The sequence below is a fragment of the Thermobia domestica genome, unplaced genomic scaffold, assembly GCF_964235325.1.
Source record: "Thermobia domestica unplaced genomic scaffold, izTheDome1.hap1.1 HAP1_SCAFFOLD_441, whole genome shotgun sequence".
NCBI lineage: Eukaryota > Metazoa > Arthropoda > Insecta > Zygentoma > Lepismatidae > Thermobia > Thermobia domestica.
Window position 1 is genome coordinate 18994 of NW_027656151.1, and position 25992 is coordinate 44985.

At 34.9% G+C, this 25992-nt stretch overlaps 1 long non-coding RNA gene across 1 annotated transcript in view; it reads left to right on the forward strand.

Annotated features, from left to right (window-relative positions):
• The window catches only part of LOC145676863 (uncharacterized), a 37885-nt gene extending 17311 nt beyond the window's left edge, over positions 1–20574 (forward strand). The window contains exon 3 of the long non-coding RNA XR_014129493.1: positions 20531–20574. This is a non-coding gene — a long non-coding RNA (uncharacterized LOC145676863). The remainder of the gene's footprint in view (positions 1–20530) is intronic.
• The last annotated feature ends 5418 nt before the right edge of the window (positions 20575–25992 follow it).

A 25992-nucleotide genomic window follows, 5' to 3' on the forward strand; every position in this document is an offset into this window, starting at 1 on the left:
TATTTAAGAGGCCTCATCCAGACGAAATTAAAATACCGCTAATTTTTCAGTAATTATGTGATATCTTCAAATAGATAAAAGATAATAGTGAAACAAAAGCGTCCTAGACAATATTATTTTGCGTGAGGTACAGTTATCACAAGTCACTTAGTGGCTTTCCGTTTTCAGCCGTTTAGAAACGCGAAAAGAAATGCCGATTTTCAAAATGGCTCGAAATCGAAAGCAGATAAATGAGTCGTGATAACGGTATCTCATGTAAAATGATGTTGTCTAGGATGCTCTTGTTCCACATTTCGATTATCTTTTATCTATTTGAAGATATCAGAAAATTACTGTAAAATTAGCGGTATTTTAATTTCGCCGGGATGAGGCCTCTTAACGATAATCTCTCTCTTATTATCGCTCCTACTAAGTACTGTACTGATTAGTCAGCTTCTCTAAATGATCGAGCATCAATTATGCTAGATTGTCTTCTTCTATCTACTAAAACATGATCAATTTGATTGTGTGTTTTTCCACCTGATGAGATCCAAGTATAGGTCTATTATGAACGTCGTGATGTGAGAATTTTGTTCGCGATAAGGTTTCTGGACGCGAAGTTCTCGAGTCTAACGCCGCTGTCATTTCTTTCTTTATCTAATTTCATTCTCTATAAATAATCTTTTCGTCTTACCTTCGCATTGAAATTCCCTAATAGAATTTTTATATAGAATCACAGGAGGTAATCAAATCCCATTCTATTTGTTCGTATAAACTGTCTTTTATATCGTCATTCTTATCTTCTGTTGGAACATTTACAATAATAATATGACGCCACCGACCCTTAAAAGTAATAAAAGAAAGTCTATCGTTAACAAAATTCAAACCGTTTAGTTGTCTGTTCCTAGTTGGTGATCCTTATTTCCTTTCGCGTAAAAGAACGTAAAATTTTCGGACTGCATTGCTTCCTTTCCTTCCCATCTAACTTCTTGAGCTTCTGCTAGGTACCTCCTATATTTTTTTAAACTCCTTTGTTACGGATTTTAACGCGAATGCCCTATGAAGACTTCTTATATTCCATGTTCCAAATCTCATGGAACTTCAGATTATAACTCCATTTTAAAATTCAATTCAAACGGATTAGTCCTTTTTTCCAGTGATAGAGTCATTTTCATTTTTGTATATTAGATGAGTGCACGGTATAAAGCAGCATCAAAATTGTTACCGCTCTACAATAAATTTCCTTTGGCTTCTGTCATCTCCTTTATGTATGAGAAATTTAATTACCGAATGAGGCACCAAAGTCTTCGTTTCTCACTCTTTGCTTAACCTTCTGCGAATGTCAGTATCAAATCAATCAACCAGTCGGTAATACGATATACTATAAGCCAAAGACATACAGAATTACTCATCAGGGCAATCTTACTAGACCAAAATCAACGCTTTTCTTAATTAAAATATTTAGTACTTTCGTTACGCAACACATTTATTTTCTTAAGTTGACTATCTGTATTTAGTTCTTTTGGTCTGCACTGCCCAGTATAACTCCCTTCTAAAGAAAGAATCACTTAAAGACTTCTACAGTATTCAAAGACAACCCACTGGGGACAGTAATACTCCCGGAAGTAGTTTTTTCGCGCGCTACTCTATTCAGCTGTTTTAAGTTGGGGCAGTGGCGGCCGGTGGATTGTGGTTTCGAGTGTTGCAGTACGATCGGAGACAGAAGATATAAAGTGGACTCATTGACTAATCAGCATAAATTTAGATGCAAATGCTATGTGACATGTGAAATTAAATAAAATTCTGTTTTTAAAAAATAGAAAAATGCAGAACATTTAATCCGATTAATCACCTTATTTAATTAGTAAGTTCATTCTTCTAGCTAAGGATAGAAGTCAGTGGAGAGCTTTTGTGAACACGGCATTGAATCTCCGGGTTCCATAGGCCATGGAGTTAGTTAGTTAGTTAAGTTCATTCTTCTCTCTTTGATTGGAACAAATCTGCCTAATACATGCTGGTTGAACTCTAGTATTCTTATTGTCAGGTCTTTTTCGATGGAAAGCATAACCAATGGTGATAACCTTTCTTGGGACATTCAATTTCTTGAAAATGTCAATTCTTTTTGATGTTAAAAAAAAAAAAAAACTTTTCTTCTTTTACTGACGCCATAGGTACAGTTAATATTAATTTCAGAAGCTTTGTAGATTCACTAAATATTTTTTCTAGATTATTGTGAACAATTCATTCTAGCAAACTCAGTCCCTGACAGTGATCCGAATTCCTCTTCAGTGTAGACTGAAGAGAGTTCGTAGCAGATATTAATGTTATTAAAAAAATGTACATTGAACACGCTTTATTCACAATTTATCTAGGAAAATTGAAAATAAATTGTGGAAATGTATCTAGTGCACACAACATTACTGCCATAAGATGTCCTGTAAATTTAAACCTTTTTTTTTTTTCAACACTCTCCTGAATTGCACTTTGCTTGTTTTGTCTAAGCCTTAATTGTAAGTTTTTCCTCCGTTGAAAGCTGGGCAATTTTTTTGTAAGTTATTTACAGAAGTCATGGTATGCAATTCATTCAGAATTTGTAGGTTATGTACAGAATTAAAGCACACACAATAAAATTAAATCTAATAACTAATAACCAAAACAGCTGATACAAGAGATACTGGTATATGAATTGCAAATGTTACATATTCATACATAGGGCTGTAAACTGGCCGGCTTTTCATTGGCCTGGTCGGAAAAATTGCTGTTATTTTGATTAAAGCCGGTAACGGGTATAAACTTCTCACCAGCCCCTTTATAACCTTTCTTTTTTCTTCAAATTTGTATCTAGTTCGAAGTAATCATCTATCAACGATTAATATATTTTGTTCACCTGTTTAGAAAATTTTATAGAGATGACAGGGACTGTATGAGGGAAAATTTGAAATTTACTTTCAAGGAATTACATTTATTAAAAGTGGAAAAATCAATTTCCTATAGTTGAAATAGAGACTATATGTTTAAAGAGTGAATTTCATTTTCCAAATCCAAAATTGTCACGTACAGATTATTATACTTTTGTTCATCTGTTTCGATAATTTTAAAGAAATGGTAGTTACTGGTAAATACAATAAATTGATCAATGCCAATTGATCAATTTCAGTTTCTCATTTATAGTACAATATATATATTAAGCTTATTAGTGAATGTTCTAAGGACATACAGAATATAAAATATGTGTTAATGCACTTTTGTTCACGATAGTACATTTCCTTTCCATGGATAGGCCCGAACAGAGATACTTCACGCTGAGACTTATATCATAGAGAATTTTGAGGAAGTGCCGTTTTTTTTTATTTTACAGAGTTGGAAACCCTATTCATATATCAACACACACGCACACACATGTGCGTAAAAGAAAAAAAAACTACATTCCAAATCATCCGTCTTGGTTGTTACGCAATGCACGGTGAACACAATATACATCCAAATGAGGCGAAACAATGTTTATCAACGTTCTGGAAAGCAACCTTGAAACCCACCAGACATTGGAACATGTTAGCTGGGAGGGGTCCAAAGTATTTGAGGAAGGTCCAATACGTCTACGTAATAACGAACCTGTCTTATACTGCACCCGAAAAGGTAATTCTTAATTACTGTCACCTATATTTTTAGGGGGAAAAAATGATAGAACGATTTCTATAAGAAAAGAAAGAGTACATGGTGAGGTGTAAAATAAAATATTTAGCGTACATCAATCATTTCTCTGTTAAACAAGTATAGTTCGTTAGAAAAGTTTACAAATGTTAGTCAAGTTTCGAAATTTTTGGGAGGTCCGGGCCCGGTGGAACCCCCTCGTGGCTACACCTCTGAGCATTGCTAACTAGTCCCAAATTCAATGTAGCGTTTCCCACTATACAGTTTTATCAAGAGTATAAAATATACTTATTTTATTTAAAAAAAAAATGTATATACTAAAATACTATCCACAGAGGGGGGGGGGGGATTCTGCATATTGACTTATTAATATTTGGTTCACAAATTACTGTAGAAGAAACCTTCATTATCGATATAAGCTAAGAATTAACTTGTAAATGCGGATCTACTTTCATTTGATTTCTGCTCTACTACATATTTTCTTTCTTACTATGTAATCCTGCTATCACTTTTTTAAAATTGTTATTATATTGATCTGCTTCAGTATAAGTACCGTAATTTAAAAAATATGAATGCATAAAAACAAATTCCATTTGTTAATTGCTAGTGAAATAAAATTCAGAAATCTTATTTAGCGCGAAAAGCCTTCTCGTTCACTGGAAACTGTGCTGTGTTGCAGAAGCACTGCAACGACCAGTCCCTTTAACTTCTGAGATAGGGGAAAGGAGACTTAACATTTGCTCCAATTCTCGCGCTGAAGGAATCTGGTCGTTGCATGCTCGCTGCAACACAATATAAATTAGAGACTCTGTGACGAATTATTTTTCGCTTTTTAAAACGGATTAACGGAATGGACAGTTACAGAAGTAAAAAATATGCTATTTAAAGTGTATATATGCGACTATTAAAAAGTACTTTTTTCTGTTCTTTACTACTATTACTAATAATATGTTTTTCTTGAAATACTTTGGTCGTTGCGCAACGCTGCAACACTAACATTAGCCGCCACTGAGTTAAGGTGGAACAAAAGGAGCCCTGCGGGGCTACTAACCATTTCCTATTACTACTACTACTACTACTACTACTACTACTACTACTACTACTACTCATCCTACTACTACTACTACTCATCCTACTACTGCTGCTGCTACTACTACTACTACTCATCCTACTACTACTACTATTACTACTTATCTGCACAAAAGTAAGTAAATCACTATTCGAGCATTGTTTTCATATTATTTTAATATGAAAAAAGTGTTATGAATTTTTAAAAAAAGTAAAAAAAAAAACTTTTCTTGGGCTGTTTGAACCAACGCCAAAACCGATTCCTGCTACTAACTCGTATCACTAGCACGCTCGGCCACGAGGGTCAACAGCAGCATGTGTTTGATTTCTGCTATATGTGTGCTACGTGGCAAGAAACGGATAACGCCAACCAATCAAAACCTGTATTTAGTTCCTACTTCCGGGAACATTACTCTCCTGAGCTAGTCCTTATTCATAGCTATATCAAACTGTATTCAAAATGATTTAATTGAATCTGTTGTTAGCGCGCTCAATAAGAAAATTAAACAGTAATTAGAAAAATCCGACTTTTTGTCACATTAGCTAATAAGACAACTGACGTCTCAAATAAATTACAATTCTCTTGTTTATCGATGTACGATTGAAGGGATGGTGGTAAAAGAAAAAAGTTTGTATGGTTCCAAGATTTGAGAATGAAATAACGACATTGTTTACTAGTCTCATTTTAAGGTATATTGAAAATTTTTCAAATAACGGCGAAAAATATCGCTGCACAGAACAAAATGACGATCTCTTCATTACATGGTGCCACAAGCATTATTTGTTCACTGTTATGCATGCCAATTAAATTTAACACTGCTCCAAAGTGCTTCATGTATCCCTAAATGTCGTATCTCCTTTGCTACTCTTAGTGGGATTGCAGGTTTTTCACCAAATCAGCAAAGCATACACAATTTCTTGATGAATTTATAGGTAGATATTTACCACACGTCTACCCAGCACGATGGAATTACTTGTTACGATTTGTCAATACTATTTATGAAAATAAAGAGTGAGGTCTATCTAGTTTCTCTTAACATGTTGAAGCATCAGTCAAAGGTAGAATATATTTTATTTAAGAAAATTTCTCAAATTTAGAGAACTTTCAATTTCCCTTTCTTCTTGCAACTTTTCATAGAATATTTTCTCGATTTGATGATGTATTGCTTAGTTTCCTTACTGCAATATCTTCATTAAATATTCGTTATTGCAGAAGGCAGGTAACAGAAATGCAAAATACTGTGAAATAACAGAAAGCGTTTTCAAACGCTACATACAGAAACAATTTCTGATCTTGGGCTCCCAGAAAAACGAAACAGAAATCTTTCTCTAGACATTACAACCAAATACAGAAGATTATACGAAATTTTTCAGAATATCGAAACACAAGACTAGAATTACGGAAAACTTTCCTTTTTGCGCTTACTAGAATCTTCAAAGTAAAGCGCTAATATTCGCACTTTCCCAAATGATGGTTTTAAAAGTTTAAGTGAAATTTTTGGTTGCTACTTCGACGAAATTTGTCTAAAAACAAGTTAATCATAGCGTACAGTTATGCCAGATATACACTATAGCAGACTTTCCCTATCTGGGATACGCGGACTCCCAAGGGCCCGCAAGACGATCTCAGAGGGTCCGCAAGCCAATCTGAGCAAGGCAAACACAATGGTAAGAAACGCCATTTTAAGTTAAATGATCGAATTAATAATGATAAATTCTAACATGGGGAAGAAATATAAAAACTAACCGTATATATTGCAAGGGGTCCTTTACATGTATTGTAGACTCTAAGGGGACCGCGGTGTGGAAAAGGTTGGGAAAGGCTGCACAGACAAAATCTCAACGTGTATCGCATCAGATCGTATGTCATTTCCTATGTTCTAAACGATCCTATGAGATTTCTCCTGAGCTCCTTCGTGGCTAAGCGGATAGCGTTTGGACCTTTGGCGAGGGAGTCCCGGATTCGATTCTCGCCGTGGAGCTCATGTGGTTCGGATTCCACGTTAATCAGTAGGCCCACGTCTCATTTAGCCTCGCTGCTGAACGTGACGTTAAACTCAAAATCAATTCAACTCAACTCATGAGATTTCTCGTGTTTAGAGTACGCTCTATTTCGGAAAGAAAATTAGTAAGATTTCGATTTAAGTGACATCCATGTGAGAGAAAGTATGCTTTTTCCCGAGCTAGTTCTGCCACTATTCATTAAAGTATTGGTATGAATGTATGATTATGATTTTTAATATTATAAGTATTATCAAATAAAAATAGTAAGAAGGAAAAGACTTGACTACATTGCTGCTTGGATAATTCGTTCGATCACCACTCGTCCAGCTGCAAGGGCTCGAGCTAATGCAGATGCAGTGCTGCATTTAATGCTAGATGGCAATCGTCGCTCTGATTAGTGTGACCACACAGCAAAAATATTTCGTACTAACCTATGCAGAAAAAAAGTACTAGATCTGGGGGAAAAGTACCAAAATTTTATCTGCTCCCGTTTCACCCAATTTATGACATTTTATGCTATTAATATCTTATTAGAAGGTTTCCGGCAGCACCCGCTCCCCTGTGGGTGGTGACCTTCCACATTCTTGAAAGAACTGCAACTTTAAATTTTTTACAGTCAAAATTCGATACAAACCGTGCAAACCACTTACAACTTCCAAATTTTGACTTTACACCTCCAAACTAAAAATCCTGGCGGAATCCCTGCTTAATTGCAGTGGCGAAGCATAATTCCACAAGTAGGGTAGGCTTGATAAACTAATAACAGAAAATCATTTAATGTATCATAAAATGTTTAAAACTATAGTCAGCATTCTATTTTCCTTATTGAGTTAAACCAAAATAAACTACCAAACCTATTTATTAAAAAGGAAAACTTTTTTAGCTGTATATCTAACACTGTTTAAATTTATGTGTATATATACATAGTAGTTTTTTGTTTAACAAGAAAGAATAAATATTTATATAAGCAAATGGATACGGAAAGTTGCCTATTATTATTATTATTATTATTATTATTATTATTATTATTATTATTATTATTATTATTATTATTATTATTATTATTATTCAACAAATATTTACATGGAGGAAAACGCGCAATGTGTATTAATGGAATATTCCCATTTAGCTCCACTACAAATATTTTGAAGTGCAGTTCATATTTTCTTTTGTCTGGGATTTGCAGGGGGGATGAGGGAATTTCCTCCTCACTTGCTATTTTCATTTCTTGCAAATTTGAAACTGGAGGGAGAGAAAAAGTAAGTGCATTCTTAAGTTAACTATTGTCAAATTTGTTGAATAAGCATTTGTTACTTGCCTGAAACAAAATCGTAAATGGAAAACTCGACTAAAATTTCACAGAAATATTATTATTTTATCCTATACGGTAATGTTTGGTGAATTTATACGTATATGCGTTTAATGTATCAGACTTACTGTATATTCTACAAACTATTATGATCCAGGCCCCATGTAGGAAAAAAAAACAGCTACTCTGAATACCTCCTGAGAGTATATACCAAAATTAAACAAATTATCACTAATAGAAACATATAATTGTACACAGAAACTTCTTACTCCGTGTTAAGAAATCATTTTATAACATATTAGCTTTGAAATATGCCTTCAGCGCTATAACTAAACTCCCAGAGGCGAGCCTTCGCACCTTCCCAACAATGCGTGCAATCTCCAGTGATAATAGCTTCGCTCCCTGAGCAGAACCGCCCATAAACCTGTCTAGCGAGATCGTGAGGCTCAGAAGAAAGGGTCTCCTAGTGTTTCCAACCTATTTTGTTAACGAAAAAACCGAAATGTTGAAGTATTGACTTTATTTTATAGGAAACCAAATATAAAGAAAATATACGGTAGAAAACAGAGTAGGCCCGGCCTCAGAGCATCATACTACGCTTCGTCACAGCTTAATTATCGTATTACAACTCATTGTAAAACCACAAAAGTAACACAAGTATGACAAATATAGAGGATGTCGAAAAAAAAAGAAATGTCATAAAATTGGCTTATTGAGAAAATCGAGTTTTAATTACTTAATACTCTTCTGTTTAAACGGATCACCAAATATGTAATATTGTTTACTGTGGACATTTATTAGTTTTAAGCCTTTGTTCTTGGACACATTTGTACTTCCTGTTTTCTCCAATAGAATGAATTGTAAGTTGCCAGAAATCCTTCTTGTTGGAGGAGGCGATTGGACAGCACCTATGTCCCACTTCCGCTCTTGTAAATTCCACTGTTAAAAAAAAAAAAAAAAAAAACGCAGAACAGTGAAATTTTCGTACATTGCCAAAGTTTCATAATATTCCTTTCTCTCTCCCAAATGTATTTATGAGGAAAGAAGAGGAGAAAAGTACTCGATTTGTTGATGAACGTATTAGAACACTTAAAATATTATAAAAGGTACTAAATCTAGTACGAAAGTGGTCACATTGGCTCTGATTGTGATATGTAAACAATCTATCCATATTGCCTTCGAATATTTTCGCCCACTTGGAAATTTGTCCAGTCTCGAATTTTGTATTTTTACGCTGTCACATTCAGCTCGGTAGCCTATCTACAGCCATGAGCGGAGATAGGAATTGTCTGTTGGGGGAGCAGACCTTTTGGTCGGTCTCGGACCTTTCATTTCAGGAATAAAGATAGTCATGAAGTCAGGTATAAAGATGGTGAAGTTATCAAAAAGTCGGGGGAAGCAATGCACCCATAGCTCCGCCCATGCCTACAGCTCATTGAGTTGAGTTGATTTTGAGTTTAACGTTCCGTTCAGCAGTGAGGCTATATGAGACGTGGACCTACTGATTAACGTGGAACCCGAACCACATGAGCTCCCGCCGGGAATCGAACCCGGGTCTCCCACGCCAAAGACACGTACTACAGCTCATTGACTTCGCCGCATTTCTAGTTTTCCGATGATAGGGCCACTCGTAATGTCGTTCAGTGCCCTATTTGTACCATTATTTATGATTTCTATGCATTTAATTTGTACCTAGCCAACGAAACACACTAAACTTAACTTCACTACCAAACTGGTCGTGCATATATCACCTCATCCGGTGATGATTAATCACACTCGTCGAGGCCACCGTGTTGACCACAGGGTTGACAACTTTTCTTAGGGAAAATCGGGACTGGACTGGACAATCCGTGTTGTAGCCCTCTCCGACCCCCCCCCCCCCCGAGGACGACTACACGCACGGCAAGTCGTTAAAAAAATGTAAATAACCAGCTAATAATGAACCTAAATGAATGCGACGCCTTATTCTTTTATTTTCCCACCCACTGCTCATCACTAGGTATAAGCAATATATGCAACAAATTCAAACCAAACAGCTGCAATTTACTTAATATAAACAAGGTTTAGAGAGAAAACTATATACAACGAAAAGTAGCCGAAACAATAGCAAGGAAAACTAACATTTAAATAAAACTAACAGATTTTCAAAGAAAATGAAAACAATTCAACAATATTTAGAGTCGTTATAACAAAATATGTAGAAAACAAAGAAAACAATTACAATAATTCTTTTATATAACAATCTACCAGTTGCCAAGCGATTTTTTCAAACAAAATTTAAAAAAAAACGTGTTCGGTAGATTTTAATTATTGAGTATTGCGGCAAGTGGGTTTATATTAATTTCTGTGCTCATATTGCACACCGTGATTAGTTGTAAAGAACTATATTTCACTTAAAGAAATAAGCACGTACGTTGTTCGTAGCAATACCTTCAGAGAATATACACCAACCCATGCACTGCGGCATTGAAGTAAATAGGAACCCCATCAGCATCTCTTACGACACGTGAGTGTATTACCAATTCTTTATTGTAATAATAGTAATGATTCAGTTTTTAGTGTTATATTTTCATGATCCACTATACCTACTGTACATAAAAAATTCCTTTTATTAACGTTGTATAATTCAGTTTGCATTATACATAATTGAGTTGGTTGAAAGTGAATTTACTAGGAATGCATATTTAAATACCGTTTAATTGATTTTAAAAATCTTACTTTTACATTTTATGTGGTATATATACTAGTTTCATGGAAATTACAAGGTACCGGTACCTTCATAAAACAAGTTGGTTCAATTTAACCGGAAATATAGATATTCTTCATGGAATGTTAAATTTAAATTTCTTTTGCCTTTCTTTCTCTTTCTCTCTCTCTCTCTCTCTTTTGTGTGTGTAAAAATGCATTAATTATAGTTTAGAATTCTCCTGTTAGAACAAGGGTAGGAACGTCTACACATCTCTTCTTCAAACTGTACAATTTATTTTTAATCTCAAAATGCACAAAACTTTCAAGGGATCAACAAAACAAACAACTTTCCTCTCTCCCTGTATTCACCTTCACCATCACGGTATTAGTGGTGTCAGGGCCTCCTCAACGCCCATTATTAAGACCCTTCCTCCCGTCAACACACACACAAAAAAAATCACTTAACATCTCCCTTTGCACCATTTTGTGCCTCTGTAGCTTTTATGAAACTAGTTTTAATAACATATAAAAGATGTTTGTTTTTTTATCTGATTTTGCACCTCCCCCCCCAGCTCCAACATTATCCCGCTCATGTCACCAAAACTTACACGAAAACTTAATACCAAAGATTCTTATTAGGGCCAAGACACTCATGTTAGCATCAACAAGGATCTGAAGAAAACAGCCGACAATGATACGATGTTCTTGGCCAATATCATCACAGACGATGAATTTTGGGTTTACAGGTACCACCCTAAAACCAAGGTAATGTCATCCCAATGGATGTCACCTGGATCCTCGAGATCCAAAATAGTCAGACAAATCGAATCCCGGGTAAAATTGCTACTGATTGTTTCAGGATAATGCATCACGAATTTGTTCTACATGGTCAAACTGTCAATAAGGAAGTCTGCTTAGCTGTGTTACAACAGTTACTTCATTCTGTTCGTCGTAAATAGACGGACAAGTGGGCATCTGGACGGTGGCGTTTCCACCATGAAAATGGTTCTTATTGAACTTCAGGAATAGTGTAAGACATTTCGGGCGAAACCAAAATTATCGTCATCTCCTCACTCACCGGATCTAGTTGCGTGTGACTTTCGTGTTCCCTATACTGAAATCTACCGTAAAAGAGAAACGATTTGTCACCATCATGGAAATCCAGGATAGCACGAGGAAACTCCAGCGCATCCCACAGCAGGCGTTTCAGGGCATTTTTTCAGCGAGGGTAATAACGATGGAATCAATATGAAGATGAAACAAGAAAGTCCTTTAAAGCAGGAATAAATAGTAAGCCATCCCTGTTACTTTTTTACAGTGTCAGGCACGCACCAAGTGCGCTTTCTGGTAGACAAACACAATGTGCGTGGGTTTTCTCAGAGTTTTCGCGTTTCCTCCTTTCTTCATTCTCATCATCATCTCCTTTAGCCTATAGGGTTTAACTGTGAGATGAACAACTGAAAGATTTCATTTATTTTTTAAAAATTTTTTACAGTATCATTCCTTGAATTAGCCTAAATGAATATATCCTTATGTATGAATATATATACAGGGTGATTCACAAAATCCGTAACAGAGTATTAATTCAGCTCCTAGAGCATACAGAAATCTGTGAAACAAAAACTGTTAATACCACAGTGGCAGTGTAGAATCGCGTGGTGATCCTTCTGAAATTAGGGGCTCTCAGGGATATATCTGCGGAGGAACAACTTCAAACTTTTAAATAGGAAGAGGAGTTGATATTGTTGTTATTGATTTTGAGTTTAATCCCTTTCAACAGCGGGACTATGAGACGTGGACCTACTGATTAACGTGGTATCCGAACCACATAAGCTCCAGCCGGGAATTGTAGCCGGGTCTCCCACGCCAAAGGTGCGTACGCTAACTGCTTAGCCACAAAAGAGCTCATATACAAGAGTCTTAATAAATCTTTTCAAACGTCCAATGACACATTTCTTGATGTTGGCAGTCCTCTTTTTCTATTGAAAGCTTGTTTAGCCTGCGCTATTCTTGAACTTACGTCTTTTCATTTCTTCCGTCCGAGGATATTAGGCTTCCTAAATAGAGGAACGTCTTAACGTCTTCTATTTTCTCTTCCTCTACCCATACGTTTGCCCCTTCCTGTCCTGCTTTGTGCACTTTATCACTCTGGTTTTCTTATTATTATTTATCTTTATTTTGCATTTTTTTTTTTTTAAGTTAGTCGGTCAGGTTTGAAAGTATATACTTCCTGCAAATCATTTTTGTTCTCCGCTATCAGTGCTACACTATGTCATCAGCAAATCTTATTGTGCTGAAAACCTGTCCATTTACTTTTACGCTTTTCTTGTGTTTATCAAAGAATCCTTTCATAGCCTCTTCTATATAGACGTTGAACAGGAGAGGTGAAAGTCCACATCCTTGCCCTTACACCCTTACTTATTGTTGCTTCCTTCTGATTTCTTCCTATAACAACTGTCTGATTCTGTGATTTTTCGTTAGGACTTTAAATTGGAACATTCTGAAATCTGATTTAAACTACTCGTTGAGCAAAACAATACGGTTATTGTTAAAAATAAATAAATAAATAAATAAATAAAAAGTGCAACAGTCTCGCCAACTATCCACTTTGGCTTCATCAGAAAGATTTATATACATAAAAAAATGAAGCATTTAGATCAGCAATGCCGAATGATGGTTTGTCAAATTTCGTTCAGGTGACACAGCATTGCAAAGTGAGTGCCTTGAGCACATCATGTTTAGATAAGCTTCTGAGAAACACAGTTGAAAAGGGTCCTAAGAAAAGTGTTCGTGCCATTACAGATCACTGTTGTTCAGCGACTCCGTGCTATCGACAAGGTGAAAAAAGCAAAATGAAAAAGCGGACTTATGGGCACCACATGGGTTGACACTGGCAAAAGAGAATCGCCGCCTGGAGGTTTGCAGTTCTCGAGAATAACCGAGAAAATTTCCTGTATCGGATTGTCACTTCAGATGAATAACGAATATGCTACGAATATTCTAAATGATCAGGATAATGGTTGGATTTTGATCAAAGTCGAGGATGGTTTTCAAAACCCTTAAATGTTTTGCTACTATGGTGATAAGGTTGATCCATCTTGTCTTTCTCTGTATAGACGAAACCATCACTGCGGACCAGTGATAAACTCCGTAAAGTGTACCGCAACTTTGCTCGCAAGCATCCAGACATGTTCAAAATATTAGTGTTCCCATGTTGCATGCTAATGCAAGCGGAAATGTCGCTCAAAGAACGGTTAATACTCTCCATGAGTTACAGGATGAAAATCACCTTTGTCCACCATATTCTCTTGACGACTATCCCAGAGAATACCTCTCTTTCAGCATCTTGAGCAGTCCTTTGATGATCAGACCTGAAACGTGCAGTTGCGGGACTCATCTCATTGCGAACTCAAGACTTCTCTTGAGCGATGGAAAGAATGAGTGGTTACAGACGATGATCATGTTGATTAATCAGGTATTGGATATAGTTTTTATTTCCTTTTGGCCCTTGGAAATGAAACGCTTGGGTGGGCATTTCATTCACACCAATCTAAACTATATTGGAAAATCGTCTCATATCTCAAAATAAAATACCATTTTGCACTTTTGTATGCGGAGAATTTAAGGAGGACTAAGTCACAAATCGACAATTGTTCTTCAAACACACTTAAACTGGAGGACGGCTTTCAATATATTTAAAATTTCTAAAGGAGAGCTACTACTCTTTGAGATTTACGAAAAAGAACACAGCTTTTTAATGCACTTTACAGTAATGATAAGTTTAATCACTATTCAAATGCATCAAAATCTGTCGTTAAATAAGTACTGTTAATAATTACTACTGATATTCAGCATTTATATATATATTATTAACAAGTTCATTCATTCATCGTCTGGACCTATTGCGAAAAGTGCATAGTTTTAGAGCTAGGGTTGTCCAAAATCCGCGAAAAAGCCAAACTTCAACAGGCCCTATTTCGAATTCCAGAAACTGTGGGTGGTGGTCCTTATCAGTGTAAAGGGAGCCACACATATACACAATCCAAAAGTGCATATTTCGTCAATTTTCAAAAGGTATACAAGGTATTCCCTATAGGGTGTAATTCTCAGGTATGCTCTCAATAGAGTTTTCAGATATACCCTGATTTCAAGGAGGGTCCAAAGTAGGCAGAAGGTAAGCCTTGACAACAATGGACAACACAGTGCTTCGGAAGGAAGTCGGAAGTGTTAGGAACCGGCAGCTGCATGTAATTTTTGTGTTCGGAATAATGTGTGATGCGATGTATTTCGTCACGGTATATTTCATGTTTTCTTCACTTATAAGCGTAATAGAAAACATTGCAGCATGCGTTTACCAAGTACGAGAGACCGTTCTGCTGATGATCCTTAACACTTCCGACATCGAGCCAAAACATTCTGTTTTCACTGCTATCAAGGCTTATCGTTTGCTTACTTTGGACCAATCATAAAGTCAGAGCATATCTCAAAATTCAGTTGATGGCATGTCTGGGAATTTCACCTTGTATGGAGTACTCTGTACACCCACTGAAAATTAATGAAATATGTATTTTTGGATTGTGTATGCGTGGCTTCCTTTACGCTGATAAGAACCATCATACACAGTTTCTGGAATTCGAAATAGGGCTTGTTATTTTTTTTACAGTTTCGGACACCCCTAGCTCTGAAACTATGCACTTTTCCCCATAGGTCCATATGAACTTTTTCTCTTAGTTTGATGTAAGGAATCACCTCTTACAGTTGTCGGTATAGTTCATTAACACCCTGTATATATAGTATTATTAGTATTAGTATTAGTATATTAGTAATATACTAATATATTACTAATAGTGGTACTTTTAAGTTAATGCTTCAGGAGGAACATTCCTGAGAGGAAATATTTGAAGAAAAAAAGTTTTTGGACCAGAGTTATAGAAAAAATTGTCATTTATAAACTTCAAATAACTATATTTCGAAAGAAATTAATGTAGTGATGACGGTTAAAAGTGAAAATGAATGATAATAGTAGAATCAATTTATGTTGGAATTCAATGAATGAGCACTTCGTTTTTCGCGAATCGCTTACTAAACAGCTATTCACTTCTGTTTAGATGGGAATGGATTCTATGATATGATTTACATTGTTTAACACTTTATCGCTTTAGTACATTGCCTTGAATTATATACTTTTAAACGCGTTTTTCGGCGCCTTCTAAACGTAACTGTTTCCAATCCATATATACTAGACCTTTCTTTTTCATTTGATACTAGCAGCGTTCACCCCGCTTCGCTGCGGTCACCCCGGAACGCAATAAACTTTGTTACTTAGATAATTTTTACTTTTTCGCTTTCAAGTGATATGATAAAAACCATAGAAGATTGCAGTAAATGTTAACATTATATCGCCTGTCATTTATGTTAACCCGCCCCGCTTCGCTGCGGTCACCCCCGAACGCAATAAACTTTGTTACTTAGATAATTTTTACTTTTTCGCTTTCAAGTGATATGATAAAAACCATTATAACGCCTGTCATTTATGTTAACCCGCCGAGTGACACGGTCATGCGGGTTGCATATACATACGTTTATTTTTATACCTATGATGAACTAATAAAGGATTTGTACGTAATGGACACCTGAATGGTCAATTATCTCAAGACACTGGTAATTGAAAATTAAAGTGATATGATAAAAACCATCTAGGGTCCAAATCCTAATAACCCCCCAAAAATAAAAGAAATTGGTTCAGCCGTATTAGCGTGATGAGCGGACAAAGGATTTGTACGTTCTCTTTTATATATATAGATTAGGAATGAATGACTTAACGTTTCTTTTTAATGACTTGACATTAACTCAATTGTTATTTTTATACCTTTTAGAAAATAATTATGAAAACGTGAAATTATGCAATGGTGTTCCAAGATATAGATAATATTTACACTCTTGTCTTGCTAAGAAAGATTGAAATTTCTGTCACGAGAGGAAGAAATTAAAGTTAAGTATTATCTACCTTATTATTATTATTATTATTATTATTATTATTATTATTATTATTATTATTATTACTTTCAACTTGGCTTCTTTTATTTATTAATAAACTTAGTCTTATTTTTATATAAAAAAAAACACTTTAATCTGGAAACACAAACAAATAGGTGACTTGAAAAGACAGTAAAACTTCAATTACGTGTACTGCAGTCAACTGGATCGCTATCAGCAAATAAAAATCCATTAAAATATGATATTGAAATAGTATCTGTATGTGTTCATTCGTAAAAATATAACTTCTATCGAACTTCTATTTAAATCAATATTAAAATTTATATTTAATGGAATTTTCCGCATTTTTATTAAACAAAAGCAGTTTAGAGGGTTCGTTTTATCTTACAATATAACCCTATTTCAATAATTTGTCCAATTATACGGATTTGTGCATATCCCAACTACGTCTAGAACTCATTATCCAGATAATTGGAATTTCACTGTACAAAAGTTTTCATAGATATTCTGCCATTATTGGCTGGTTATTTTCCGCAACTGAGAAGCTTCCATGTAGCACGATATGTTTATGCTAATGAAGAAAAATATATTAAATTGTTAAATGAACTTGTTTAGCACTGCATAAAACATTACTTCCCAACGATCTTAAACATATTTTTAATCTTCTCTTCAAAACTGATACAATTTGAAAAAAATATAATGTTATTAAAATGTAAAGAACCTACAGTATCATATTCTGATGGGTCAGATCAAACATATATATGCTGTCTTAACTTCATCGTGCACTTAGCTTCGCTGTAAACATAACCATAGTATAGCAAATTATACTATATTTTCATACTGATGATTGTTACTAGTAAACTTCACTTTTAGAAAAAAGTACTGGTATATACTCAGTTTATTTTCACATAAATAGAAATGACAAGACATAAATAGTTTCAAAATTTGGAAACAATGGGGAAACTGATGAACAGCACATTGCCTGACTCCAAAATATATCGACCCGTTCGTCATCTTTGCTAACACATTTCCTTAAATATTCCAATGTTTCGTTGGGTTCTTTTCAACATGTGAAGATCTAGGGCAGCCATTCTCTCCTGCAAATGATTCAGATATCGGATTTTCACAATAAAAGTTTAAAAAAAAAAAAAAAAGATTCCCTGTTCGTATAAATGTATCATCACCACTGCTACCACCTCTTCTCTCCATTCATCAACATCATAGATATTCCGCCATTATTGGCTGGTTATTTACCGCAACTGAGAAGCTTCCATGCACCACGGTCTTCAGCTAACCTATTTTTCTTCGTATGATTATTTTTCTTTTAAATTTTGATATTGCCCATCAACTAGAGCCTATTTCGTCCCTCCCTTTTTTCCTGCTACTGTTCCCCTTTGGCATAGTCCTCATAATATAGTTTCTTCTTAGGCAATGTCTCAACCAGTTTCTCTTCCTCTTTTCATTTCAAATTTTCTTTTCTCCCCTATCATTTTGTAATATACTCTCATGCGTTTTCTCCTTGACCCAAGCAATTCTATCCGTTCTTCTCTACACAGTACAATACTCAACACAAAGTATTTTATGAGTCTTTTTCTTAATCTTTATTCACAGACCCACAAAAAATACTTTTCTTCCTCTTAAATGCCTATTTTGCCATTCTTATTCTTTTTTTATTATTTCACGGTCGCGCTTCATACCATCACTAATAATACTACCCAGATATCGAAAACTAGTCACCCGTTCCACCTAGGTATTTTCTCCCCTCCTACTTCTATATTTGGTAGCAACCGCTTCGTTCCAATCACCATGATTTTTGTCTTTCTAAAATTTATTTTTATCCCAAAGCGGTACATAATCTTTATAGCTCTTCCTCAAATTATCTGTTTTATTATTTTTTAGACCATGTAGCAAGCGCCATATCATCTGCAAACCATATACACCTAGGAGCTAATCATTCTAGCTCCTACCGAAATACCGTCTTCCTTATATAGGCTCTTTTGCACTATCTCTTCTAGATAAATATTAAATAACATCGGTGAAAGACAACATCCTTGTTAAACAGTCCCTTCGAATTGAATTCTTTGTCATTTCTTTCCCTATTGTAACACTTACTTTTTAGCTCAGAAACTTTGTAAGTTTCTTCTGGGTCTTCGATCTTTCCATTCCAACTCAGCCGTCTTTAGAACTTCCAGTAACAATTCCCAGTTCACCCGGTTCTAAATCGATAAATACAACATACAAGTTTTTTCCCTCTTTCTATACACCTTTCATCAATTATTCTTAATAAGCCAGTGGCATCTCTTGTGCCCTTATCTCTCCTAAATCCGAACTGTGCCTATTTAACTTCCTTATTTGTTCTTCCATACTACCTTTTATTTAGTATTCGAAGCATAATTTTTGCTGCATGTAATGTGAAACTAATATTTCTATAGTCCTTATATCTTTCTGGGTTCGATTTCTTAACCAACGGTATTCATAAATTCATTGAACTCTTCAGAAAATCTTTTGGCCACTCTTCGTTTCCTATATTTCATTACATGGAACAATTCTTTCTGGTCCTTGTCTCCCATATTCTTAATGAATTCGATTGGTATCCAACCCGATTGCCTTTCAACTCCTAGTTGCGTGTAAACCTTTTTCAAACCCAGCCCGAAGAATATTAAACCCTGTATCATCCTTGCGTACTTCATTTTCCGCTTGAATATCTAAGTCACGCGGTTTATCCCTATTCTTATACAAGTGATCAACATATTTCCAAATTCCTAAGACTTCACTTCTCTCCCTTACTATCTTCCCGTTCTTATTATCTACTGCATTGTAATACCCTCTTGTTTCCTCTGAATTTCCATAGACTTCACCTACTTGTGTATTTCCTCATATTTACCAACTTTTTTTATATTCTCACATTTTCTTTTGTAAAACTCTTTCATTGCTCTGTCCGTTTTCCTTCATAACTCGTTAACTTCCTGTATATCTTTCTGCCCTCTTTTATATTAACCTGTTTCCACGCTCCCCCTTTCCGCATTTTCTGCATCCGTTCTGTAACCCATGGTTTCTTAGCCGTTTTCTGTTCATGGTAACCTACTACTTCATGTAAAGCTTGTTGTTTGCAAAATTTAATATGTTCCCATCGCGTGTTCTTAATCTGCACCTATCTTTTCCTCGTTTGAGAACTTTTCTTCTAGGTTTTGTATGAAAAGATTTCTTACTTCCTCATTTTTCAGTTTTCAGTATTCAACTTATTGTTACTTGCTTTTCTTCTGGCTACATTTTTCAATTAAATATCCACTTCAGCCAACATATGGTTATAATTAGAAAAAATGTGGGCCCCTGGAAGGTTCTTCATGTTCTTCAACCTATTCCGATAACCTGTCCTAAATCACAATATAGTCTATTTGATATCTTAATTGAGAATTTTCATGTATATCTTCTCTCGTGCTGATTAAACCAGGTGTTCTCAGTTACTAGTGAATTCTACCAATAGAAATTACCTAATCCCTCTCCCCGTTCATTTCTTTCGCTTGAACCATATTTGCCTACTATACTGCCTTCTTGTCCTTCTCCAACTACTGCATTGAAATCTCCCATTACAATTACACATGCACTCCTCTTCTCTTTGTCTATAATTTCTTCTATTTTCTCATAATTTTCCTCTACTTCTTCAATTGTCTGTGAAGTGGACGGTGCGGTAGTTCTCTCCATTGCTAAGAGCATTTATTTATTTATTTTATTATTTAATGGGAAATCCAAATTAGAAATACAAATACTTGGATTGGTATTATTTTAGTCTACTTACTTACTTAATATTCATTTATTTAAAATTTATCATTGCAGATTTCAACCCATGGAACTTCGTTGAGGACCTGAGTTCATCGCTGTTGTCGTCTTGGTGAGTACCTATGTTTTTCTTTTAAAATCTTTGTGTGTGCACGTTCAAAATTGCCGATGTCTACTGTAGTAGATAAGTTAATTTCTTCGGTAAATTACATTAACAGTGGCTGTATATCTATATTATAAGTTATTATAAATTCTATAATTTCACAAAATACCGTGATGAAATATAGTAATTTAACCGAAACCTTCTTACTAGAGATGCAAGGGCTCGGGAAAAAACCGGCTTTTTTGGAAAAAAACTCGGTTTTTTCTGCTTTGCTTTTTTGCTTCGGAAATTTTGGGCTTTTTTCAAAATACTGCTTTAAATTGATAAAACAGACTTTGTATCGCTTCTCTATAACACAAAAAATCATTTAATTAGTGGTTGATGCTGATAATAATATAAAACATCGAAAATAAACTATGAATTTCGAAAAAATATTTCAAACAATTTTTCTTCAACATATTTACATTATGAATTCCACAGGATTAACCAATGTATATAATAAGAATTTTTTAACCTCCTATATACAAAAGTAAGCAGAAATGGCAAGAACCGTGGTTGTTTTTGAAAATGCCAAAAACCCGTTTTTTGGGGGATGTTTAAACCAGGCTTTTTTGGTTTAAACCAGGCTTTTTTGACTTAGATTTTTTGCTTTATGTATTTATATTACATATTCACAGAAATAGCCTAAGTTTGTTTCGCCTTGATGTTATTATGTAACAGCGGGGTTATGCCGGAAGAACTCCCATAAGCTTAAAGAAGTGCGGTCAGTAAATTTCTTAAGTTGAGAATCTCCCGCCCTAGCCACTGGGAAAATCCCGTCATTACTTGAAATGTAAGACAATAACGGGAAAATCCTGTTATTGCTTTGCATGTAAAATTTAAAGGTCAACGTACCATAATCAGTACGCTAAAACTGAGGTATTAAATTACAAATTTAGTACCGGTACGTAGATATCATTGAAAGTCCAATCCAAGCTAATGTTGGAAGCTACGTAGGCAATCGATAAATTTTACCAATTTCTATCAATATATTTAAGCAATATTGGCTTCTTTATAAAACAACACGCATTTAGGCATGTAGAAATATACAATTTGGTTTGTTTCGTATATTTAGGCTTAACATCCTTACGAAATACCGAGGTTATCAAGGAGAAGACTTTCGCTTAAACTGACATCCGAACCGCTACTTGGGTTACGCATGAAAGAAGGATTGTGGTTCGATCGAGAATTGAACATGGGACACCTTGATTAAAAGGTGAAAGGGAAATAAAACTATTGCAGGTGGTTTGATATCTGGAAACGTTACCATGAAGTTCACACGATTCGCATTTTTCATTCTTTTTATTTTTGTGGTTTAAACCAGTTATTTAAAAAAAAAAGTTGGTGTAAATCAGCCAACCCTAAAAGTAAACACTTCTTTTTAAAGAATACACAAATAACTAGCAAAATAGTATGTAGTATTTTTACTTCAAAATATTCCATACCCTCTTTTTGAAACAAAATAAAATTAAAATAAAACATAAGAGAAATACTTAGATTTATATGATACACTTAAAGACTGCACATCTAGAGCTTTTGGTTCTGTATATTCTTGAAATTCTACAGTTAAGTTTTATAGAACCACCATCACAGTTTACCCAATCCTCAAGTTTTCTGAATTTTTAACAAGAGGGATTCAACATATCATTACGGAACTCCCCTCCCCCCCAAAAAGAGACTACGGAATATATTTAAGTTAAGCTAAATACAACTGCACAACAAACATGACTGAGTGATTAGCTTTTGCGCTTCTATCGGGAAGTCCGAGATTCAACCAGCATTCGACCATTCTGTCAAAGCTTTTCTTCATTCCATCTGTGAATGTAGAAATAGTGCGTATACTGTGAGTTGGGCGACTTCCTTTTTTATTGTTTTTAAATCGTTATTATTACTAATTACCAGCAGTGACGGTTTTGCGAAGGTTAGGGGGGCGGTCTTTCGGACTGAAGCCCGTTCCCCAAAGTTACGGAATGTCTGCAACAAACGAAATATCTATTATTTATGCCTTTACTCATAAACTTTAAGCTTTCGTCAAATAAAAATTACGAATGTTTTAAAAAACTAAACATTAGTAAGAAACCCTTCCCAAAATACTTTTCTAAATCCGCCACTGATTCTCAGTATAAAATGATTTTTAAAGTTGTATCCGGAAGATTATTGCTAAACATATAAACGAAACGAAATATTAGTTATGCCTGTACTCATAAACTTCAAGCACTTCCCAAATAAAATTAGGACTTTTTAGGAAACGAAACAATCAGAAAAAACTTTCCTAAAGTACTTTTCTAAATCCGCTACTGATTATTTGTATAAATTGGTATTCAAGGTTGTGTCCGGAAAATTATTGCTAAATCATTTCACAGCTACAGTATAACAGAAATGTGGAAGTACGGTTTGACATATATTGAAAAACGTACGCTTTGACGGATAAATAGAAAAACGGGCAAGTATAACTTTTGCGCTAGAAGCTAGAGTACTAAAAGCTCTTAGAAATGAAACACGGATGACAAACTAGAGAAGAAAAAAGATGTCGATAACTCAAAAGTTAAAATAAAGTTAAATAGCCTCTAAAATTACCCTCAAATATTACATTCTTCATGTTAGCTTTAATTCGTAAAACATGTGCTCCATCCATCTTGATGGTGAATTTCAGAGCGAAATATCACATTCAGGTCATGGAATTCTTATCTAACTATAGAATATACTATAAGAAAGCTATTTAGATAGAAAAATCATGAAGTTGAAAAAAGCCAAAATTTCCAAAATTCTCGTTTTTTTCCCAAAAAAGCCGGCTTTTTATGTGAAAAAAACCATCGATTCAAAAAAGCCGGCTTTTTTGCATCTCTACTTCTTACAGTAAATGTAGTTTGTTGTTGATTATATTATATTTTCCTTTTTCGTGGAGTAGTCTTCTTATATGCTGTGTGCAGGTGTTCTTCTATTTGAGAAGAATGTACTTCTTTATATTTCCATATGTGGAGAAGAGTGTACTTCTTTATATTTTCATATGAAAATCTTACGTGTTAATTAGAAGTGTTTTATTTTATTATTTGACGAGTGAATTAACCACATTTTCTTGTTTTGTGGGAAATTAGCATTCTTGGAAACGCTCTTAGAGAAATTCTTAGGCAGTAGTGAAATGACAACATTATTACTGTGGTAATCGATCTTACTTGTGGCATCTGACATGCTTGGTTTGTGAAGTTTCACAAGTCTCTATATGCCTATGGGTAGTGTTGAACATCGCAACTGCGCACTTGGTTCACATTGATTGGGAAGTGTACGGTAAACCAGAGGACAAAGCTGAAAAATATGAAGGGAAAGAAGATTCATTATCATAGTGGCTCTGTATTAGTAATATGAGTATGTAAAAACAAAAATCTGGGTATAGTAATGAAATAATGACTAATATCGTATCGATATTGATTAGGCAAGTAACAAAGTTAAAAATTAGCAGAAAAGTGTCTAGCGACAATATGTGCTGAAGTATACAGCAGTCACTCCAATTAGGAACTTTAGATATGTAATCCATCGAGGTCATCGTTTCAATTCTCTTGTTCTATCAAGTTAGCATAAAAGGGATGGTAGGTAAGTTAAACGAAAGGTCCTTCTTACGTGAATTTGCCCTTTGGGTTGTAAATATTTAGGAAAGAATGGTTTTAGCAAGGTTAGGATGCCATCTTAAAAGGCGCTTATAGATCGTGAACTCATCATACTGGATCTGTTCGTTGTGTGTGTAGCGGTACATGATGGCTACAGGCTTGAATCTTTCAAATTTCAGTTCAAGAATATTCAACTATTTTATTTACCTGGTCGTATTCGACATTCTGTTGATTGTAATATTTTTCCAGTTAGTTGTAGAAATGAGGCCTTACGATGTCATTGTTGTAAGTTCCGAGTTCAAAGTTCATTGTTGTTCAATTTTGGTTTCGATTTTTCGATGATGTCTATCGATCCTGAAGGGTGAGAGATCATCGACCCTTCCCCGTTTTCTCGTTGTTTGTAAATATATTTATACTGTATTAATTACTATAGTACTATAGTATATTACTGTAGTTAATGAAGTTATGCAATGTGTGTAAATAATTGTTGTTTTATATGGAATGTTGTAAACACGCGTGCATCAAGATGAGTGATTATTCGCAACTGCGCTTGCTACCCCATCTTCTCCTTGGAAAAGAATTCTTAGGAGCGTCCCTGTTTGCAACTATACAATAAAAATTGTTTTGTTCCATATTTCCATTTTGTAGGAATGTTTTACTGCGAAATTATTATTATTATTTAAATAAGATTTTGTTTTATCCCATTTTTACTTGTTGAGATTGTGGTCACCTTAAATGTAATCTAAATATTTTAACTTGGGGATGGAGAGGATATAGATGTTGCAAAATAAATAGATTATTGGAGATAAGGGATAGAACAAGAGAACTTGCGTCTTCTTTGGGATTATTTCAATTCTTCATTTGGAACATCATCATTAAAAGTTATTCCTTGTATTCCGAACCATTCCATTTGCAGTATTTTCCAGGTAATTCGAGCAATTGTCGAGAATACCGTGTCGACTGTAATACAACGCCGATTTACACTTGCTGTTTGGTATTATCTGTATGTCGTCCGCTTGAAGTATATAGAGGAGGAGTGCTATTGTTGACCCCTTTTTTGGATATCTATTTCGTTTCAATGATTTTATTGAAATGAAAGATTGTTTCCTATTAAGAAGTGAATATTTAATCTCAAACTTAAAAAGTGAATCCTACTTTTGTCCTCTTCGAAAGCGCATACTGTATATACTGTATATCAGCTGTCCGTAAATATTTACCCCGATAACAAGACAATGTAATTCTTAATTGAATACAGTAAATGGAACACGCGTTATATCACATATGCTTCTACTTATTAAGTTTTGAACCATACATTAACATTTAATACAGTTATTAATACACTTCAACATTTAAACCACTTCAATCCATGTGTACCCCAGGTAACACGCAAAATATCAAGCCGGTATTCAATCTCTCGCCACACGTTCAGCAACGTGTCTGGTGTGATTGTGTCAATGGCATTTCTGATGCGTTGTTGCAAGGTCACAATAATATCAAGAACTGCTGTTTTTTACACAATACCTTTCACATACCCCCAAAGAAAGAAATCTAAGGGGTAATGTCAGGTAATCTCGGGAACCATAGAGTTGGACCATCTCTTTCAATCCATTGGTTGGGGGAGGTTTCATTAAGAAAATCGTGGACTTCAGGAGCCCAATGTGGGGGAACGATATCTTGCTGAAATATGACAATGTCTTACATATCCTGTAGCTGGGGAACGGCACAATTCACCAAGATATCTAGGTAAACATTACCATTTCCATTGCTTCCAAGGA